The sequence below is a fragment of the Myotis daubentonii genome, chromosome 3 (genome assembly GCF_963259705.1).
Source record: "Myotis daubentonii chromosome 3, mMyoDau2.1, whole genome shotgun sequence".
In the NCBI taxonomy this organism is placed as follows: domain Eukaryota; kingdom Metazoa; phylum Chordata; class Mammalia; order Chiroptera; family Vespertilionidae; genus Myotis; species Myotis daubentonii.
This window is the reverse complement of record NC_081842.1, coordinates 110288461-110308303: the sequence shown is the minus strand read 5'-3', so window position 1 is coordinate 110308303 and position 19843 is coordinate 110288461. Positions and strand designations below refer to the sequence as shown.

General features: G+C 40.9%; 1 long non-coding RNA gene across 1 annotated transcript in view; it reads left to right on the top strand.

Annotated features, from left to right (window-relative positions):
* Nucleotides 1-890: 890 nt before the first annotated feature.
* The window catches only part of LOC132229355 (uncharacterized), a 446389-nt gene continuing 427436 nt past the window's right edge, over nt 891-19843 (top strand). The window contains exon 1 of the long non-coding RNA XR_009451670.1: nt 891-1339. This is a non-coding gene — a long non-coding RNA (uncharacterized LOC132229355). The remainder of the gene's footprint in view (nt 1340-19843) is intronic.

Sequence of the window (19843 nt, the reverse complement as noted above, 5' to 3'; positions counted from 1 at the left end):
TTTGAAGGAGTTCAGGTGTGGTATGGGGCTTTTGCCTTCCTCTTCTGGTGACATTCTTAGGGTATCTACACGTTGTAGGATATTTTGTGGCCAATGTACTGATATTTCCAGAGCAGTGCATAACCTGTCTGATGAAGTGAACAACATTTGTAAACAAAGGGGAGGAGTAGGGGAGGGTCCTGGGGTAACTCTAGTTTTGCCTTTGGATATTTTAGTCAAAATTCTAGGTATCAGGATATCAGAAAATGTCTGCTGGCAGGTTCCAATCCTCCTCTGGATAATACTTTCAACTTAATGGGTAGACTCATCCCATGGTGCCCACTTTCTTGTTTTCCCATTTCCAACAGGAGAGGCATTGTGTCACACTTCAGTCTAACCTAGGGCCAGGTCCAACCCTGACAGTTTTGGGGGCCAGAGTATCATTTCACCTGATACCACCACTCTCAAAGTCTTCAGCTTGGAACCAGAGGGTAAGGCAAAGGACTTTCAGAAATGTTCCTGCCAGGACAAAGTGTTTCCTCCTATACAGCCTCAGAGCTCACTAACGTGAGAATGGTGCCAGAAGACCCATCGGGACCACCTGGGTTCAGGGGAGCTTGGCAGAAGCTGCTCACTCCTGGGGACTGGCTGGAAAGGGGAGGGAGCATGAGTTATCTAGTCCCAGCCTGCGACCACCAAGCGTCTGGTCAGGGCACTCCATCCACCAAATCTCTTACCAATTTGGGTCCTTTTTTATTTGAATGTGTTGCGGGGGGTGTGGTCTAAACTCAAGGACTCCACGCTAATGACAATAACCTAGTCGAGCTCGCTCTGGGCAGAAAGAACAAAACGATCTTGGGTTCCAGCGTTCTTACCCCAAAGGTCAAGGCTCTAAGAACCTTTTTCTTTTGGCGAGGGGTTTGCGGAAAGGGAGGGGCGGGGCGGGAGCAGGCCGGAGTCTGCAAGCCAGGGGACTGTCGCAGCGGAGTTGGCCGCCAGTGTCAGTGCTGGCGGTGCGGTTGCCCTCTTCCAGGGCAGAGAGTGGGGACGCTCCTTCCGGGCCCCGGTTCCCGCCCCGGCGCCACCAGGGTCGGCGCCAGAGACCCGAATCCGGGAGGCTCTGGCTTGATGGCGGCGAGGTGGGCTCTGGGGCCTCCCCAGGTCAGGCCGAGTTTAGTCTGCGCAGGCGACAGCGGGGGCGTGGGCCCAGGCCAAAGGAAGAAGGACCCCAAAGCAGAAAGGCGCTTTACTTCTCCCCACTAGCGCCTTAGTCCTTGCCTAAATTACTCATCTACGGTAGGACTATCTTCCGGTTCTCTCTCTACCGACAACCTTGCCTGAAATCTAGACCCCAGACGTGGTAAGTCTCGTTCTCTCCTCACCCGTCCAGCCACCTTCCCAGTCGACTCTGCCTGTGACTGCGTGCGCGCGAGTGGCCCGAGGCACGCACCGAGAAATTGGGCTGAGTGTAGCAGCCGCGCCAACCCGATCTGTGGGGCTGGTGTGTATGAACATCAAGGACCTAAGGTAGTCAGAAATGTCGCGGGGCTCCCAGTGCGGCGGGAGCGCAAAGGGTCCGGCCTCGCTCTTCTGGATCCTCTTTGTCCCTGTGGACACCAAAGCTGCCTTTTAAAAATAAGCTTTCTGTTGGGCTCTAAAGTGTGTGTATGTGTGTGTGTGTGTGTGTGTGTGTGTGTGTGTGTATGTATATATGTTTGGGGGGGGGCGGAGGAGGGAGGGGGAGGGGAGAAGGGAAAGGGAATTGCCTCTTTCTCTGAGTAGTTTCTAATCCCTAAGGTCTTCAACAAAGTTTATTGTTGTTTTCCATTTCAATTCTGTGAAGTTATTGTTATTATTACTATTTTAAGTGATGATTTATAAGAGCCACAGCTTCTCAAGTATTCATAACTCTTGAGGATATTTTGACAATTACTTTGTCCACTAACTCCACTCCCTTCCCACTGGAAAAAAATAAACTTAATTTTTCAGTAGTTGCCTTAGGACAACGTCATTTACATGTCACAAATGTGAGGAAAGAAAGAAAGAAAAACAACCTTGGGATTTCTTGTTGAAACTCCGTTGTGCTCTATTATTGAAACGTGAAAGATGGATTGAGGATGGGTGTGAGAGAGGCAGGACGCTGGAAGAGTGCTTTTGAACCGCGACGCCCTGTTGCACAGGGCTGACCCTTGGCTGACACAGCCACGGACCTGGCTGCTCCTTAACAAGGATTTGATACATTAGACATGCGAGCTGGGCGTGTAAACCCACACTCTGACTCCAGATTTTGCTCAAATTAGTGTACAAGGAAGTGATCTTTTTTAAGTCCCGAGGCTTAACCAAGTGTCAGGCCAACTAATGGCTACCTGTAAAGAGCAGCGATGGACACTGGGAAAGGCACATTCCTAGCTCCTTCTAAAACAAAGAAACAAAATCAAACAAAAAAATCTTTGATTAATTCCTGAAATCCTCCAAGTTGCCATTTTGAGGCAATGTTTATAAATAAGGTTGATCATCTTGCTATAAAGAATTATGTTGTCTTAATTCCTAACACCAGGAAAGGCTATGAAGGCAGTGTCATAGCATGGAAATAATAATTTATATATATATATATATATATATATACACACACACACACACTCTGGAGACACTAGAGTGTGACAATTTATATCTGCTAGGCAGTGGGGCACATACAGAGAGGTGTCACAGATATTAAAGCCAATTCAAATTTGACCCCCCTAGATTTAATGTTTCAGCTTGTCTTCAGACTTTGGAGCCCAGAAAGGGAAGGCAGGTTGGGTATAAGGACCCTGGCCTGGTGCGAGGGTGGCTGTACCTGCAGCTCCCAGGCCTCATGGATAAGGCTGGAGTTGGGGATTTTGCTGTGTCCACAGAGTGGGAGGCCACTCAGATGGTGCAGCAGCTCCTGTGGTATTTAACTGATTCTGGAAAGGTGTCATTTTATTTAAGTTGACATTAAAGCACTAGCAAAAAAACAATAACAAACAAAAAAACAACAACCAAAACCCAAACCAACCAGAAACTTCTTTTCTTCTCTTTCTCCCAGTAACTGAACCCGCTATCTGTTCTCAATTGGAAAGGGGCAGAAATTCTCTCCTGCCCTAGTGCCCAGCCACTTTCAGAGTGCAAGGGGGAGGAAAAAGCAAAGTCGGATTCTTGGCCTGTGCCCCGCAGTCCAGTAACCGCTGACTCCTTCCCTTTCTGTCCTGGAGAAAGGGTCGCAGCTACAGTGGCAGTTTTGTACACCATCCGCTGCCTGGTTTTGTTTGGGTTACACAAAGGCTGTTACTGGGACCCGAGTTTATCCCAGGCAAAAACAACAGGAAACAGTTTTTGGCCTCAAATTTTGCTCAAGAAGACTCCCTTCTGTCCTTTGAGTGTAGATGGAAACCTGGAAAATTACAGGAGAAGGGAATCTAATATAATAAAAAAGATAGTTTAACAAATAGGGTTCTAGGGGAAAGATATATTTCTCCAAGGGTCTATCTACCTTGAAGAAATCCAGACAGGCCCAGGAGAGCTACAGGAGTTGTTCCAGAGCCAGTTCTGTAGACTCTGTCCTAAGCATAGGACCACCGTTTGCCAAACTCGGTCCGACCCTTAGGACAAGTGAGAACTCCCCAGACTTGAAGGGTTTGCAAAAGCTGTTCTGAGGATGCAGAGGAAAGTGAGGAAAGAAGGAATAGTTTGGGAGAGGAAGGAGAAAGGAAAAATTGTGCCTAGATCGAGTTCATTTTCCGCTTGGGCGGGTCCCAGCACCCTATCCCCATGTTGTGATCACCAGGGACCAGTGCACGGAAACTCCTCAGGATTACCAACTTCCAAGTGGTGTGACCGAGTTAGAGCAATGGGTCTCTTTCTATTTATGGTTCACTTTTGGAGCCAATGGAAACAATACAACGTTGACTCTTAAAAGAGTGGAAGAAAGGAAACGCTCCAGCTTTCAGGCTTACCCTGACATTTTTTGGCTCTCTTCTCTAGAACCCCACCTTTGTCTAACCCTGGGAGCTACACTTTGGGGCTGGACCTTCAGACACGGTCTCAAGTCTGGGGTGACTGTGAGAACTTTGCGGTTCTGAGGTTGGACTTTCAGGCTGGCGTGAGGGAAGCCCCTTTCTCCCCTTTTGGGATTTCATTCAGCCCTGCTCGGGCTCCCTCCCTTCAGCCCCAACTGTCCGGGTCTGGTGGTCTTGGCCAACCGGGACCGCGGGGAGGGGCGGAGGAAGATGGGGAGGGCGGACTGATGGAGGCAGGGGGTGGCGCTAATGTCAGATGCTTCATGAGGCCGGAACCCCAAGCCCTGGCCACAAGGCACCTGGCGTGGGCATCATTAATTATTAGGCAGTAAATGCTGAAAAGTAAGCTCAAGCTATCCAAATTCAGGTGGGAGCTGGTATATATATATATATATTTGAGTAGGAAGAGGGAAAAGTGTAAGTGGAATGAGAAACAGCGATTAGGTTTCTTAAAGCATAGTTACTAACTTCGCACTCATCTGAGGGCAGGTTTGCTTCCTGGGTCCACTCATTTGTAGGTCTGAACTTCTCACTTTGTACCTGGTTTGGGGGATCCTTGGTGGAAGTGTCAATATTTGTTCATATGGGAACCGAAAATCGCTACAACTTCCCTAGAGATTCAAGCTCCAGGAGTTTTTTCATCTCTATCAATCAAAGAGGATGGACATTGCTTTATAAAGCTGGATCCAGTGTATTCAGGCCACCTTTCCGTTTGTTCAGATCCAAAAGATCTACTACTACAAAAGATCTACTACCATTATTGTTGTTGAGTAAAAAGGAAGAGGAAAAAACTCTGCTCACACGGATAGGGCCAAAATAAATGAACAGTGCAATTTGATGTCAGGAACAAAGTAGCTTTCCTCCCCCCCCCTTTTGTTTGAAAAGGAATTATTTTTATATGGCTTAAAATAGAATATTAAGCATCAATAAATTCTACAAAATCACACCAGTTCTTGGTTCTAGCTCTAATACATTTTCAAACTCCTTTCTCTGGGTATCACTGTGAAGTAAACAGGGCACAGCAGGTCATTGTGAGAATTGTCTCTTGGGCTCTACCCTGCAAAAGGAAAAAAAAAAAAAATCACGTCATATAAGACAGAATTCCACAGGTAATGGTGAAGTGATTTTCTGGAAAAAGAAGAAAATGAAATAGAATTAAACTAAAAACTCATCCAAATTAAGGCAATTTTTATGTGAGTGGAAACAATCATCCTCAAGTTCAAATGTCTTGAATATTATCTTATTTGTCATGAGTAATTTCCATGAAATTCCTTAATGGAATTAACATTTGGAAGATCCGTATATAAAAATAAAACACATGTATCACAGCATAGTCTGTAAATAGCAGCTCTCAAAAATATAAAATTTTCTCCATACATATGAATGTAAAATGTGTTTGTCAATACCTACAAAGTCAGAATAAAAAGCTTTTCTAGTTATATCTATAGGAGGTGGAAACATCCTGAAAAGTACATTAAAAAGTATAGTTTGTTTAATATTTCACAGACAAGAGCAACAACAACAAAAACCAACTAACTGAATTTTAATTCTTCTTTTGGAGCTTTTAGAGCCCTGTAGGCAGCTTTTGATTTAGAACTGTGATAGTGATCATTTCATTCTGAAATTAAAATTTATTTTAACCAATAGTTATATGGTAAACAATGAAAAATAAATATCCATCCCTCAGAAGTGTGTGATAATTATTTTGTAAAGTATGAGTAAAAATGGAGCTCATTTTTTAATACAAAGTATAAATATATTTGTAGTATTGAAGTCTTTATGAAGGAGAAATTGGAAATTTAAAAGTTCCACGAATAAATATACAAAATTCTACAAACATGCACTAATAAATATTTTAGGAACTGTCTGTTTAAAAAATTAAGAAAAGAGATACCTACACACAGAAAGATAATTGAAAAATAACCTCATAATTTGAAATAACCTCAAATAAAAACAAATAGAGGTATAGGGTCCAAATATTTTTTCTTTGTTGGTTATTACCTATTTTTATGACTTGGAATAGCTACATTTATTTAAAATTCCAAAAATGTGTCTTAACTGCAATAAAAAATATTTGGAGTTCAGGACAACAGTTAATCAGTATTCAACAATTTTAGTGCTGTGTTTCTATTGTATGTACTACTTCTATTATATACTATAAATCTTTACAGAGGGCTCTGCTATTTTTGGTACAGCAGGGTAAAATTTATGGGCCTAAAATATATTCCAGAATATGTATTAATGCTGTGGCTGAGAAAAAAAATCCAAGGATATTCATTAGATTTAAAACTTAGCTAATATTAATATAGTTTCTGAATAAATATTTACAGAATTAAGGCAATAATTAAATGGAAGTGCCAAATTCCAAGATTATTATGTCTGTGTATATATCTTCAAATAAGTGATTTGTATAATGAAACAGTATTTTATGGAGATTATGTGATTTTTGGTCATAACTTTTGGTCATAATTTCACTCCATCAACTGACCTGATGGAGTCAGTTGATATCCTTGGCTCCTCCCTTTTTCATTTGTGGGCATCAGTACCCTAGACAAGATGCTCACTAAAGTTTTATGTAGTTCTCAAAGCAGTGGTTTCCTTTACTCTTGCCTATAGATAAAAATCAAAACTTTTAAAGGTAGAATTTTATTTGTGAAAAATTAAATTGGGAAAATCTACTTAATTAATTTGGCTGTAAATGCAATTGACTAACAATTTCCATTGTAATATCTCATTTTAAGGTTTTTCTTTTCTTCAAGTCCTATTTCAGAAACATATATTCTTTGAAACAAGGGAGGATACAGGAAACTTATGCTTCTTAGTTTGAAAAGTAAATAAAATACATTTCTATTATTTTATTTATATTGATTATAAAGAATATTTTCATAAACTGGGGCAAAGGGTGCTTAAGAGATGGAAACACCATTAAATTCAATTGTTTAAGGGCATGGATTTGGGAAGTATGAACTTTAAGTTCTGGTCATATGTAAATAGATATAAAATATATTTGCTATATGTATTAATTTACTGACAGCTATACAAATCCCATTATATAAAGTAACAAAAAGAAGAAAACACAATCCTATGCTCTCTCATTGCTGGATCAGTATGAAGAGCTAAATACATTGAGTGTATTATCCAACTACAGGTTCTGCAGCTGATGCTTGTTACTTACCTATCAGCTGATAGCATTTGAGTGGACAGATTAATTAATTAACCCAACAAACATTAAAGACAAATATGGTAACTTTTATAGAGACTATATATTTAAAAAAATGAATTCCAAGTGCTTTCTTCCTTTCAGAAATTTGAAAGGAGGGACACAAACAGTTCAAATACAAGGTAAAATATGGTTTTGGTCATAAGAGAGGCATAAACAAAATTTGATTGGGGAATATTTAACTTTTTTATTCTCTTAAAAAGATATCAAATGTCAATTGCTGATTTAGAAAATCAGAACAAAATATCATATCACAAAGTTTTCCTTCTCCTTTTTTATGCTTTCCTTTCCTCCTTTCCCTTCCCCTCAGCTCCATCCTTTTCTCTGCTCGTCTCCCTTGCTTTGGAACCTAAGGGAATATGAAATTTTCAAAAGGACTTTCTCAGGGTGTTGGCAATGGTGTTATGAGCTGGCTGCCTGAATGCTCGCTAGGCCTTTGTTGTTTGGGGTAGTTTTCTCAGTCCCTTGCAGTCAGGGACCAGCTTAAGCTGTGTGAATTCTGTGCCTTGAGGCTGGTCAGAACTTTTCAGCAACCAGGTGTCCATTTTTATGGTTGAGGTGGGTCAGACCATCCAGGGACCAAGTTCTGACACCTCTAGCCTAACATTTGGGAGATGACAATGATTGTTCAGCAGGACATTTACACTTCGCAGAATTATGCACAATTTCACTCTCTTTTATTATTTGTTTGATTTAAATAGATTCCCTTGTCACTAACAAGTAAGCTTTTTCTTGTTTTTAATATGGTTCCTTTGTTTTTTACTCAGTTTTAAAACTATTTACTATAAAAGTATCAGAATACCATTTGTGTGTGTGTGTGTGTGTGTGTGTGTGTGGATTTTTTTTATCTGTTCTGAAATAGTAAGCCATGTTTCTCTTTTCCCTGAGGCTGACTTGATTTTCTGGTATTTCCCAAGGAAATTTTATGTTATTCTTATAATATTTGATAGTCACTTCATGAAACCAAGGAATAAATAATTCATGTTCTCTGAAATGGGTTACATTCAAGTTCTTTAGAAGCTCTAAATAGGGCTAATCTGTAATTAATCAAAGAGGTAGGAAAAACTGACCAGTTTATATATTATTCAGATTCTTATTTGTTCTTCTTTGTTGTTGCTCTTTGGGTCGATTGGAGAGTGGTCCAACACAGACTAGTCTTGTTAGTACTTGCTGGCTGTTTGGGTAAGTCGATTCAGACAGGAGAGGTTGCAAAGTGTGTTTGAGGACTTTGTTTTGTCATTTCCACATGATTCTTATCCTCTTTATTAAAAGTTTTCATTCTGAACAAATTCAAAGATACAAAAATTGAGAGACTACTTTAATAAACTTCCATCACTGAACTTCAACATTTACCAACTTAGAGCCAATTTAGTTTTATCTATACTTTCACTCACTATTCTCCCCCAAGATTAATATGTGAATGTTTATTGTTTAACTAATATATAGTTTATGTTTCCTACAAAGCAGACTGACTTTCTTCAAGGCAATCAGTATATTTTTCTGAAACACTGCCTGGTTTGAGGTTTGGGTTGCTGTTCTCGATCCTTTAAGTTTTGCTTCTAATGCCAGAACCTTTTTAGCCACTGGAGTCTAGAAGCTCTGTAGTTCTCAAGAGGAAAACAATAGTTCAGTCAATTATCATCATAATCAACGAAGATAGAAGTGGGAAATCTAACAATTCCCAGAGCCCAGTAGCCATAGTGGAATCAGAATAATTCACTCAAAAGTTTCTGAGTTTTGGTAAATGTGATGACAAAGAATTCCCTTTATAAAAAAAATCACATGATCTTATACTAATATAAAAATTGCGCTTGAAAAACTACCACTAAAACACCTTGGATTTCAGCTTCATACCACCCAAGGAAATCCCCCAATTATTGATAAAATAATAAATATGAAGTCATGCACTGTGATTTCAATGTATGTTTTCTTATCTAATTAAGTTATATGAAACCATATGTTGTGATTAATTTTTTAAAAACAAGTATTGATCTTTTAGAGATCTGAACCAAACTATTATTGATATGATATGATGTCTGTAATTTGCTCCAAATAACCTTGAGGTAGGGATGAATGAGTGAAAGAAAACTAAATATTTTCATTGCTGGGCAATGGGTACTTGGAGTTCATGATAATATTCTACTTCTGTATATATTTTTAATTTTTTTCTTAATAACATTTTTTAAAAGTTAGAAAAAATCTTACTAAAATGTCTACCTACCCATTTATTTATCAGTAGAGAAGTCAAAAGGCAGAATGAATGAAAATGAACTTTAAAATAAAAAAGAAAGAAGTTTATTTCCTTCATCTTGGACAATGTATGAGTACACCTGGAAGAGTCAAGGAACTTCTCTCAACTTTGGTTTTTACATGTACAAAAATACTCCCTTTGGTTGAAATAAACCAGATATTATTTTTCCAGATACTTTTATATATTAGATATCAGTTCCTATCACCTTGCAAGCAAAAATTTTGCTTAATAATTTAAACTTGCAGTTAATTGAATGCTTTCCATCTATGAAAAATCTAGTTGTTATGTTCTACTTGTAGTTGTTTAGTGTGTTGATTATGATAGAACCTCTCAGGATGTGGGGAAAGCAATGATGGCTTTAGATTTTAAAATAAGATAGGATAATGCTGGGTCATACAATTTCCTGGTGAGAGATGTACTCTTGAAGTTCAGAGATAACTCCTCACCTATTGTTTCTTCTTTCATAACATATCTGCCCTTCAGACATCATTTCTGGGCCATTCTTGCTGAAGGTAGAAACAAATCAGCATCTTTAGCTGTAATTCATTATGGAACTTGAGATTGAATCATGATTTTCAGACTTGGGTTTTTATAGCAAGCCTCTATTTTTAGCTTATATTACCCTTCCCCGTCTTCTAACCATATCTGGACTATTAGGAATTAAAACAAGTATATCCTTCAATGTGGCAAAATAATATTCTTTTAAGCCTGTCCTTCCTACAGATTGGAATTCCATCTTAGTTTTTTGTTTTCTTTTCTTTTTCATGTACTGATAATGCCAGATGTTCCTGCCTGACCCCAAGTCTTCCCTAGGTACAAACCAGACTGTACCATGAGACTAGGACATTAGAAGCACTCTAGTTTTTTCCTCCATGGGACTGTACACCTCCAGCAGCAGTGGTTCTTCTGACAGCACTCAGCAATGATGGCTTTTCTTATCACTGTGTTATGCCTGTGATAATACACCTCTGAGACCAAACCATTCCTGAACATGCCAAACTGTAGAAGCCATCCATTGAACTCATTGACAATCCCTGCCCAACCTGTGCAGTAAGATAAGCTCTCTCCGGGCCACTGTTTTTCAGAAGACTTGTATCAGAATCAATAGGGGAATGTTTATAAGAATTTATATTCTCAGGCTTTGCTTCAGGTCTAACAAATCAGAATGTCTGCATTAGGAATCTGCATTTTATCAAAGTGAAGTTTAAAAATCATTGACTAAAGCCCTAGACTTTGCACTTGGATTCTAGTTTTTCTCTAGGCCCAAGTTTTCTTTTTTCCCCTCTTGCTTCTATTACTGTGATTTTAAAAATAATTATTTTATTTTTTATAGTACAGTTTGAATTTTACACTATTTTGTATTAGTTTTAAATGTACAGTACAGTGGAGAGGCCTATTGCTGTGATTTTAAACTTCCTGATGCCTACACTTTCTAGAGTCTAGACATTTTTTTTTACCATTACCTGTTTACTTTATTCATTTACTTTTCAATTAAATCTTTATTGTTCAGATTATTACAGTTGTTCCTCTTTTATTCCCCTATAGCTCCCCTCCACCCGGTTCCCACCCCACCCTCTGCCCTTACCGCCCCCCCCCCTACTGTCCTCATCCATAGGTGAATGATTTATGTCCAGTCTCTTCCTGCACCCCCCACAAGGCTTTCCCCATGAGAATTGTCAGTCTACTCCCTTTCTATGCCACTGATTCTATTATATTCACCAGTTCATTCTGTTCATCAGATTTTTTATTCATTTGATTTTTAGATTTACTTATTAATATGCACTTGTTGTTCATAATTTTTATCTTTACCTTTTTCTTCTTCTTCCTCTTTTTATCTTTTTTGCTTGCATCAGTCAGCACTTTTTCTTTCTTTCTTTCTTTTTAGTTTTATTGCTTAAAGTATTACAAAGGATATTACATATGTCTCCATTTTCCCCCCACCCTTGACAATCCCCTGGCCTCCCCTACCCCCCAGTGTCTTATGTCCATTGGTTATGATTATATGCATGCATGTAAGTCCTTCAGTTGATCTCTTACCCCCCCCAACCCCCCTACCCTCCCCGGCCTTCCCGCTGCAGTTTGACAATCTGTTTGAGGCAGCTCTGCCTCTGTATCTATTTTTGTTCATAAGTTTATAATGGTATTTATTATCCATGAATGAGTGAGATAATGTGGTATTTTTCATTAATTGACTGGCTTATTTCACTTAGCATAATGCTCTCCAGTTCCATCCATGCCGTTGCAAATGGTAAGAGTTCCTTCTTTTTTACAGCAGCATAGTATTCCATCGTGTAGATGTACCACAGTTTTCTAATCCATTCATCTACTGATGGGCACTTAGGCTGTTTCCAGATCTTAGCTATGGTGAATTGTGCTGCTATGAACATAGGGGTGCATATATCCTTTCTGATTGGTGTTTCTGGCTTCTTGGGATATATTCCTAGAAGTGTGATCACAGGGTCAAATGGGAGTTCCATTTTTAGTTTTTTGAGGAAGCTCCATACTGTCTTCCATAGTGGCTGCACCAGTCTGCATTCCCACCAGCAGTGCACAAGTGTTCCTTTTTCTCCACAACCTCTCCAGCACTTGTCGTTTGTTGATTTGTTGATGATAGCCAGTCTGACAGGTGTGAGATGGTACCTCATTGCTGTTTTTATTTGCATCTCTCGGATGATTAGTGACTTTGAGCATGTTTTCATATGTCTCTTGGCTTTCTGAATGTCCTCTTTTGAAAGGTGTCTATTTAGGTCCTTTGCCCATTTTTTGATTGGATTGTTTATCTCCCTTTTGTTAAGTTGTATGAGTTCCCTATAAATTTTGGAGATTAGGCCCTTATCAGATATGACATTGGCAAATATGTTTTCCCATGCAGTGGGATTTCTTGTTGTTTTGTTGATGGTTTCTTTTTCTCCCTCTTTTTAAAGAATACCTTTCAGCATTTCATATAATACTGGTTTGGTGGTGATGAACTCCTTTAGCTTTTTCTTATCTGTGAAGCTCTTTATCTGACCTTCAATTCTGAATGATAGCTTTGCTGGGTAAAGTAATCTTGGTTGTAGTTTCTTGCTATTCATCACTTTGAATATTTCTTGCCACTCCCTTCTGGCCTGCATAGTTTCTGTTGAGAAATCACCTGACAATCTTATCGGTACTCCCTTGTAGGTAACTAACTGTTTTTCTCTTGCTGCTTTTAAGATTCTCTCTTTGTCTTTTGCTCTTGGCATTTTAATTATGATGTGTCTTGGTGTGGTCCTATTTGAATTCCTTTTGTTTGGGGTTTTCTGCACTTCCTGCACTTTTAAGTCTATTTCTTTCATCAGGTAGGCGAAGTTTTCTGTCATTATCTCTTCAAATAGGTTTTCAATATCTTGCTCTCTCTCTTCTTCTGGCACCCCTATAATTCGGATGTTGGTACGCTTGAAGTTTTCCCAGAGGCTCCTTACACTATCTTCATATTTTTGGATTCTTTTTTTATTTTTGCTTTTCCAGTTGGGTGTTTTTTACTTCTTCATATTTCAAATCTTTGACTTGATGCGTCCTCTAGTCTGCTTTTGGAACTCTGTATAATATTCTTTATTTCAGTCAGTGTATACTTAATTTCTAATTGGTCCTTTTTCATATCCTCATGGGTCTCACTAAATTTCTTGAGGGTCTCAATAAATTTATCGGCGGCTTCTAGAAAATTCTTGAAAAACCTTATAACAGTGGTTTTGAACTCTATATCCAGTAATTTGCTTTCCTCCATTTCTGTCATTTGTGACCTGTTTCTTTGTCTCCACATTTTGGCTGCTTCCCTGTGTTGATAGGCTGGCCTTCTGTGCTAGGTTTCCTATAGGGCCCAGTAGCTCAGCCTCCCCAATTACCTGAGGTGGACACTCTTGGTGCACCCCTTTGTGGGCTGTGTGCACAGTCCTGTTGTAGTTAAGCCTTGATTGTAGTTGGTATCACTGGGAGGAATTGACCTCCAGGCCAATTGGCTGTGAGAATCAGCTCTGTCTACGGTGGGAGAACTTTTGTGCTGGAGACACCCTTATGGGGCAAACTTGCTTCAGTGGAGCTTTGGTGCTCACTGAATCTGCCCCCTGAGTGTGTCCATATGGATCTGAGGAGTTGTAATCTGTATGGTCCCACTCTGACTACTGGGTACACTGGCACTTGGATCTCTAAGGATGTGCTAATTTAGCCTCTGCCTGAGGCTGCCCAGCAGGAGCTATGGAGAGATCTGGAAATTCCTATTCTTTGTTTCGGATTTGGAGGTGCCCAGATGAGGCCCAGCTGTGAAGCAATGCAAGCTGCTGTGAGGCCTTGGGGCTTCTTTTGAATGTTCTGGGTCTCTCTGACCCAGCTACAGTTTGTTAGGTAATTTTCAGATTGCAAAGGGCCGGGTCATTCATATGCAAAAGCCTCTGCGCACAGCTTTGGTGGGGCAGGGTATCAGGGAATCAACAGGGAGGAGCAAACAGCTATGGCTGATCCTCAGTCCTGCCCTAAGAGGCCCTGGGTCTCAGTGTCCTGTGGTAATCACTGCAAGCACCTCTGAGAAAAAGCTGCCCTCAAGTTCCGCCCGCTGCCAGACAGTCCAGTTTATCTCCGTATGAGTCTGGGTCCCAGAGACTAGCCCGGAACTGGAGTTCAGAGCAGGAGTGTGTGTCTCCCTCCTGATTAAAAAAGACAACCACATCCTCAGTTGCCAGCCCTTTCGGCGTGCGCCTCCGTACCTCTGCACTTTACTTCTGCACCTCCTCTGAGTCTCAGTGTGCTTTTCTCTTTCCTTCTAGTTGTAGAATTTCCACTCAGTCAGCCTTCCTGTGGTTCTAGATGATGTTCGTTTTGTCTTTTAGTTGTATTTTTGAAGTGGTTGTGCAAGGCAGCAATTTCAGGTGTTAACCTACGCTGCCATCTTGGTTTCTCTCTAGAGTCTATAATTTTTTAAAGACTGTTATAAGTGGGACTTAATTCTGTTTGGAGACATAGTCATGGGAAAGAGTTTTTGGAATTGAAAATGTTCTTCCTTTAGGAATTGTGTATGTTTGCATACAAAAGAACATTGAACAGTGGCACACATTTGTCAACTCTAAATAGTTGTGGTTTAATTGTAGTAAAGTCTCCTTTGCAATTTTATTTCCAATCTTTGAGAAAAGAGAGATTTGTTTTTCTTGAAAACTAAGTGAGGATAGTCAAAGTTGAACCAGCTCCTGATTATAAGGCACTTGCACCCAACCAGGATTCTAACTACATCTGGAAATATAATTTGACTATCTTTTGATAACTATTCTGTGCGAATTTTTATTTTTAAATATATTTTATTGATTTCTTACAAGGAGGAAGGGAGAGGGATAGAGAGTTAGAAACATCGATTAGAGAGAAACATTGATCAGCTGCCTCCTGCACACTCCCTACTGGGGATGTGCCCACAACCAAGGTACATGCCCTTGACTGGAATCGAACCTGGGACCCTTCAATCCGCAGTCGGACACTCTATCCACTGAGCAAAACCGTTAGGGCCTGTGTGAATTTTTAAATGTTAAAAAGTACTTGCTCATTTAGTAATCTAGTTTGTATGTACTCTAACACTGAAGAATAGTGAACTATATTTTTAAAGAAATATATTTTTAAACTGCAATTTTCAACCTTCCACTCACCCTTTTAACAAAGATTTATTAAATGCTTTCTAAGTGCCAGGTTCTCATCTAGATTTTGAAGATGCAGTGATAAGCAAGCCAAGGTTCCTCATGGAGCTTACATTCTAGTGGGGGAATGAGTGACAACAATAAATATAGAAATAATACACATAAAAGCGAAATTCTGATATCCATGTATTGTGCTTAAGTTAAAATTGCATGATGAGTTAGAGAGAGTCTGGAGGGGTAGAGAGGCTGGTGTAATCAGTGGCCTTTATGAAGAGTTAACATTAAGCTGAGACCTAAGTGATGTGAAGGAATCAGCCATTAGAAGGACAAGGGGTAGGGAATTTTGGCTGAGGAATGAAAATATAAAGGGGCTGGTGTGGGAACTAGCTTAGCATGTTAATTAAACCATCCACCTATTTCTCTACACAAATATTTGCTGAGTGCCTGTTTTGTGCCAGATACAACATATTTTAAGGTGCTGGGGAAATGGTGATGAACAAAACAGAAATCTTCATTTGCAGCTCTCATAGAATTATGTTCTAGGGGGAAGAAAGATAAAAGCAGAAGCAGGAGCAGGAGCAGGAGCAGAAGAAGAAGGATAAGGAGGAGAAAGTATCAGATAATAATAAATAAATTAATACTAAGTGAGATGGAGCAATGTGATAATGTGATAGTTTTTGTGTGTGTATTTATTTATTTATTCAGTTAGTTAGTTATGTTTTGGTGGACATCTTAGCTCAGTGATGGGCCAAAGGAAGGTGGCAACATGAAGCTCAAATTTGTGTTACATACTCCCCTTGGATATTTTAAATTATGGTTGGAACATAGTGAAAGAGGCTGCAGAAAATGTATGATTCCTGTGAATCCACTTGTAACGCCACCACCTTCGTTCCACGTATGAATGCCTATGGGAATGCAAGGAACCAAAACTGTTCAAGTGTATGAAAAAGAGAAATGATTCATAAATTTATGTGCTTTATTATAGTAGTAAATTCATGCAACTCTCCTCACCAAGAGTTTGGGGTACTCAGGCTGAAAACAGCTGTTTCAATTGAGGGGAATGTATAGCAGAATTAAGGAGCTTTTGCTAAATAAATATTAGTGAATAGCTTTAACAGCAATAACACTTAAAATAAAATTATGAGAGCATGCAAATTAATATAGATTTTAACAATTCTGAATGAAAAGGTAGATCAGCTTTGATCTTAGCTTTCTTGTACTTTTTAACTAAAAGCAGTGGATTTAACAATGAGCACATTTTCGTATATTTGATATATATTTTTTCAAATGCTGAAATATTGAGTTTCCACTGTAGAAGAGATATTGAATATTTAAGTCAGGATTCTAACGTTACAATAGAATAGAGTAGAATTCTATTTAAAGCAGTTGATGTTAAAGGCTAGTTATTGATAAGAAAGAGCATGGAAAGGAAATAGAGCATAGTTTCTGCATGTGGATGGCTCTGAAAAGTAGAAAGCCATATATATTTATTTTTTTAAATAATTTTATTTTATTTATTTATTTTTTAAATAAATCTTTATTGTTCAGATTATTAGAGATGTTTCTCTTTCCCCCTCCCCCATAACTCCCCATCACCCAATTCCCAGCCCACGCCCTGCCCTTAAACCCTCTCCCCCAATGTCCTCATCCATAGGTGAATGATTTTGGGCCAGACTCTTCCCGCATCTCCTACACTCCCTTCTCCCCAAGAATTGTCAGTCCACTCCCTGGTTCTATTCTATTCACCAGTTTATTCTGTTCATCAGATTTTATTCACTTGATTTTTAGATTCACTTGTTGATAGATATGTACTTGTTGTCACTTTGTTGTTCATAATTCGTATCTTTACCTTTTTCTTCTTCTTCCTCTTCTTAAAGAATACCCTTCAGCATCTATCCTATCTAATAAAAGAGAAACATGGTAATTGGCGTATGACCGCTACCCTTCCCATTGGCTAATCAGCGAGATATGCAAATTAACTGCCAGCCAAGATGGCGGCCGGCAGCCATGCAGCTTGAAGCGAACATGAGGCTTGCTTGCTTCAGTGATGGAGGACTCCAACATTCCCCGCCTGCTGCTGCCAGCCTCTGAGCTTGCAGTTTGAAACATTGTTACAAATATAGAAGCTAAACAAAACCCCAGAAACCTGCTTTCAGCCAGCCAGGATCTCAGAGCTGGAGTTATACATTGTTTCAATTATAGAACCAAAACAAACCAGATACCTACTTCTAGCAGCAGAGGTCTCAGAGCTGAAGCCAGAGCTAAAGCATGCCCAGAATAAAAAAAAAGAAAAAAAGGAGCAGTTGGGAGCTTCAGTCACCCGCCAGCCTGAAAACAGCCCTCAGCCCCTCACCCAGACTGGCCAGGCACCCCAGTGGGGACCCCCACCCTGAAGGGTGTGTGACCAGCTGCAAACAGCCATCATCCCCTAACCCAGGCTGGCCAGGCACCCCAGTGGGGACCTTCACCCTGAACCAGGACACCCTTCAGGGCAAACCAACCAGCCCCCACCCATGCACCAGGCCTCTATTCTATATAGTAAAAGGGTGATATGCCTCCCAGCACCAGGATCAGCAGAGCCGCGAGGCCTCCCGGTACCGGGATCAGCATGACAAGGGGCAGCGCCCAAACCCCCTGATTGCCCTGCGGCTCTGTGTGTGAAGGGGGGGGGGACAACCTCCCTATTGGCTCTGCTCTCTTCCTGACAGGGGAAGGCGCCCCAAACCCCTGATCAACCCTGCTCTGTGCATGACAGGGGGGAGCTCCCCAACCCCCTGATTGGCCCTGGTCTGTGCATGACAGGGTACGGAGCCCCAACCCCCCTGATGGGCCCTGCTCTGTGCGTGACAGGGGGTGGTGCCGCAACCTCCCCATCGACCCTGCCTTGAGTGTGACAGGGGGCGGTGCCCCAACCCCCCAATTGGCCCTACCTTGAGCGTGACTGAGAGTGGCATCGCAACCTCCCAATCCGCCCTTCTCTGTGCATGACCGGGGGCGGCACCCCAACTCCCCAATCGGCCCTGCTCTGAGACCGACCAGGGGCTGCACCTAGGGATTAGGCCTGCCCTCTGCCACCCGAGAGCAGGCCTAAGCCAGCAGGTCGTTATCTTCCAAGGGGTCCCAGACTGCGAGAAGGCACAGGCCAGGCTGAGGGACCCCTCCCCTCCCCCCCGCATGCACAAATTTTTGTGCACTGGGCCTCTAGTATATATATAAAAGCCTAAGTGACGGTTTGACTGGTAGCTATGATGCAAACTGACCACCAGGGGCAGACGCTCAATGCACAGGCATGGAGACATGGAACAGACTGATGAATCTCAGAGGGAACGGGGGACAGTGGGAAGAGTTTAACCAAAGATCTTATATACGTACTAGAGGCCTGTGCACGGATTCATGCACCAGTGGGGTCCCTCCGCTTGGCCTGTGAGGATCAGGCTGAAACCGGCAGTCTGACCTCTCCCGAGGGGTCCTGGGTTGCGAGAGGGTGCAGGCAAGGCTCAGGGACCCCACAAGTGCACGAATCATATAATACTGGTTTGGCAGTGATGAACTCCTTTAGCTTTTTCTTTAGCACCTTCAATTATAAATGATAGTTTTGCTGGGTAGAGTAATCTTGGTTGTAGGTTCTTGCTATTCATCACTTTGAATATTTCTTTCCACTCCCTTATGGCCTGCATAGTTTCTGTTGAGAAATCACCTGACAATCTTATGGGTACTCCCTTGTAGGTAACTAACTGTTTTTCTCTTGCTGCTTTTAAGATTCTCTCTTTGTCTTTTGCTCTTGGCATTTTAATTATGTGTCTTGGTGTGGTCCTCTTTGGATTCCTTTTGTTTGGTATTCTCTACGCTTCCTGGACTTACAAATCTATTTCTTTCACCAGGTAGGGGAAATTTTCTGTCATTATTTCTTCAAATAGGTTTTCAATATCTTGCTCTCTCTCTTCTCCTGGAACCCCTATAATTCGGATGTTGGTATGCTTGAAGTTGTCCCAGAGGCTCCTTGCACTATCTTGATATTTTTGGATTCTTTTTTCCTTTTGCTTTTCCAGTTGGGAGTTTTTTACTTCTTCGTATTTCAAATCTTTGACTTGATTCTTCGGATCCTCTATTCTGCTGTTGGATCTCTGTATATTATTCTTTATTTCAGTCAGTGTATACTTAATTTCTAATTGGTCCTTTTTCATATCCTTGAGGGTCTCACTATATTTCTCAAAGGTTTCTAGAAGATTCTTGAGTAACCTTATAACCGTGGTTTTGAACTCTATATCCAGTAGTTTGCTTTCCTCCATTTCTTTCATTTGTGACCTGTTTCTTTTTCTCCGCATTTTGGCTGCTTCCTTGTGTTGATAGGGTGGCTTTCTGTGCTAGGTGTCCTATAGGGCCCAGTGGCTCAACCTCCCCAATTACCTGAGGTGGACACTCTTGGTGCACCCCTTTGTGGGCTTTGTGCACAGTCTTGTTGTAGTTAAGCCTTGATTGCTATTGATATCACTGATAGGAATTGACCTCCAGGTCAATTGGCTGTGAGGACCAGTTTTGTCTACAATGGGAGAACCTCTGTGCTGGAGACACCCTTATGGGGCAGGACTTGCTTCAGTGGGGCTTTGACGCTCACTGAGTCTGTCCCCTGTGTGTGTCTCTTATGGATGTGAAGAGTTGTACTCTGGATGTTCTCACTCTGACCACTGGATAGACTGGCTCTTGGATCTCCAAGGGGGTGAAAAGT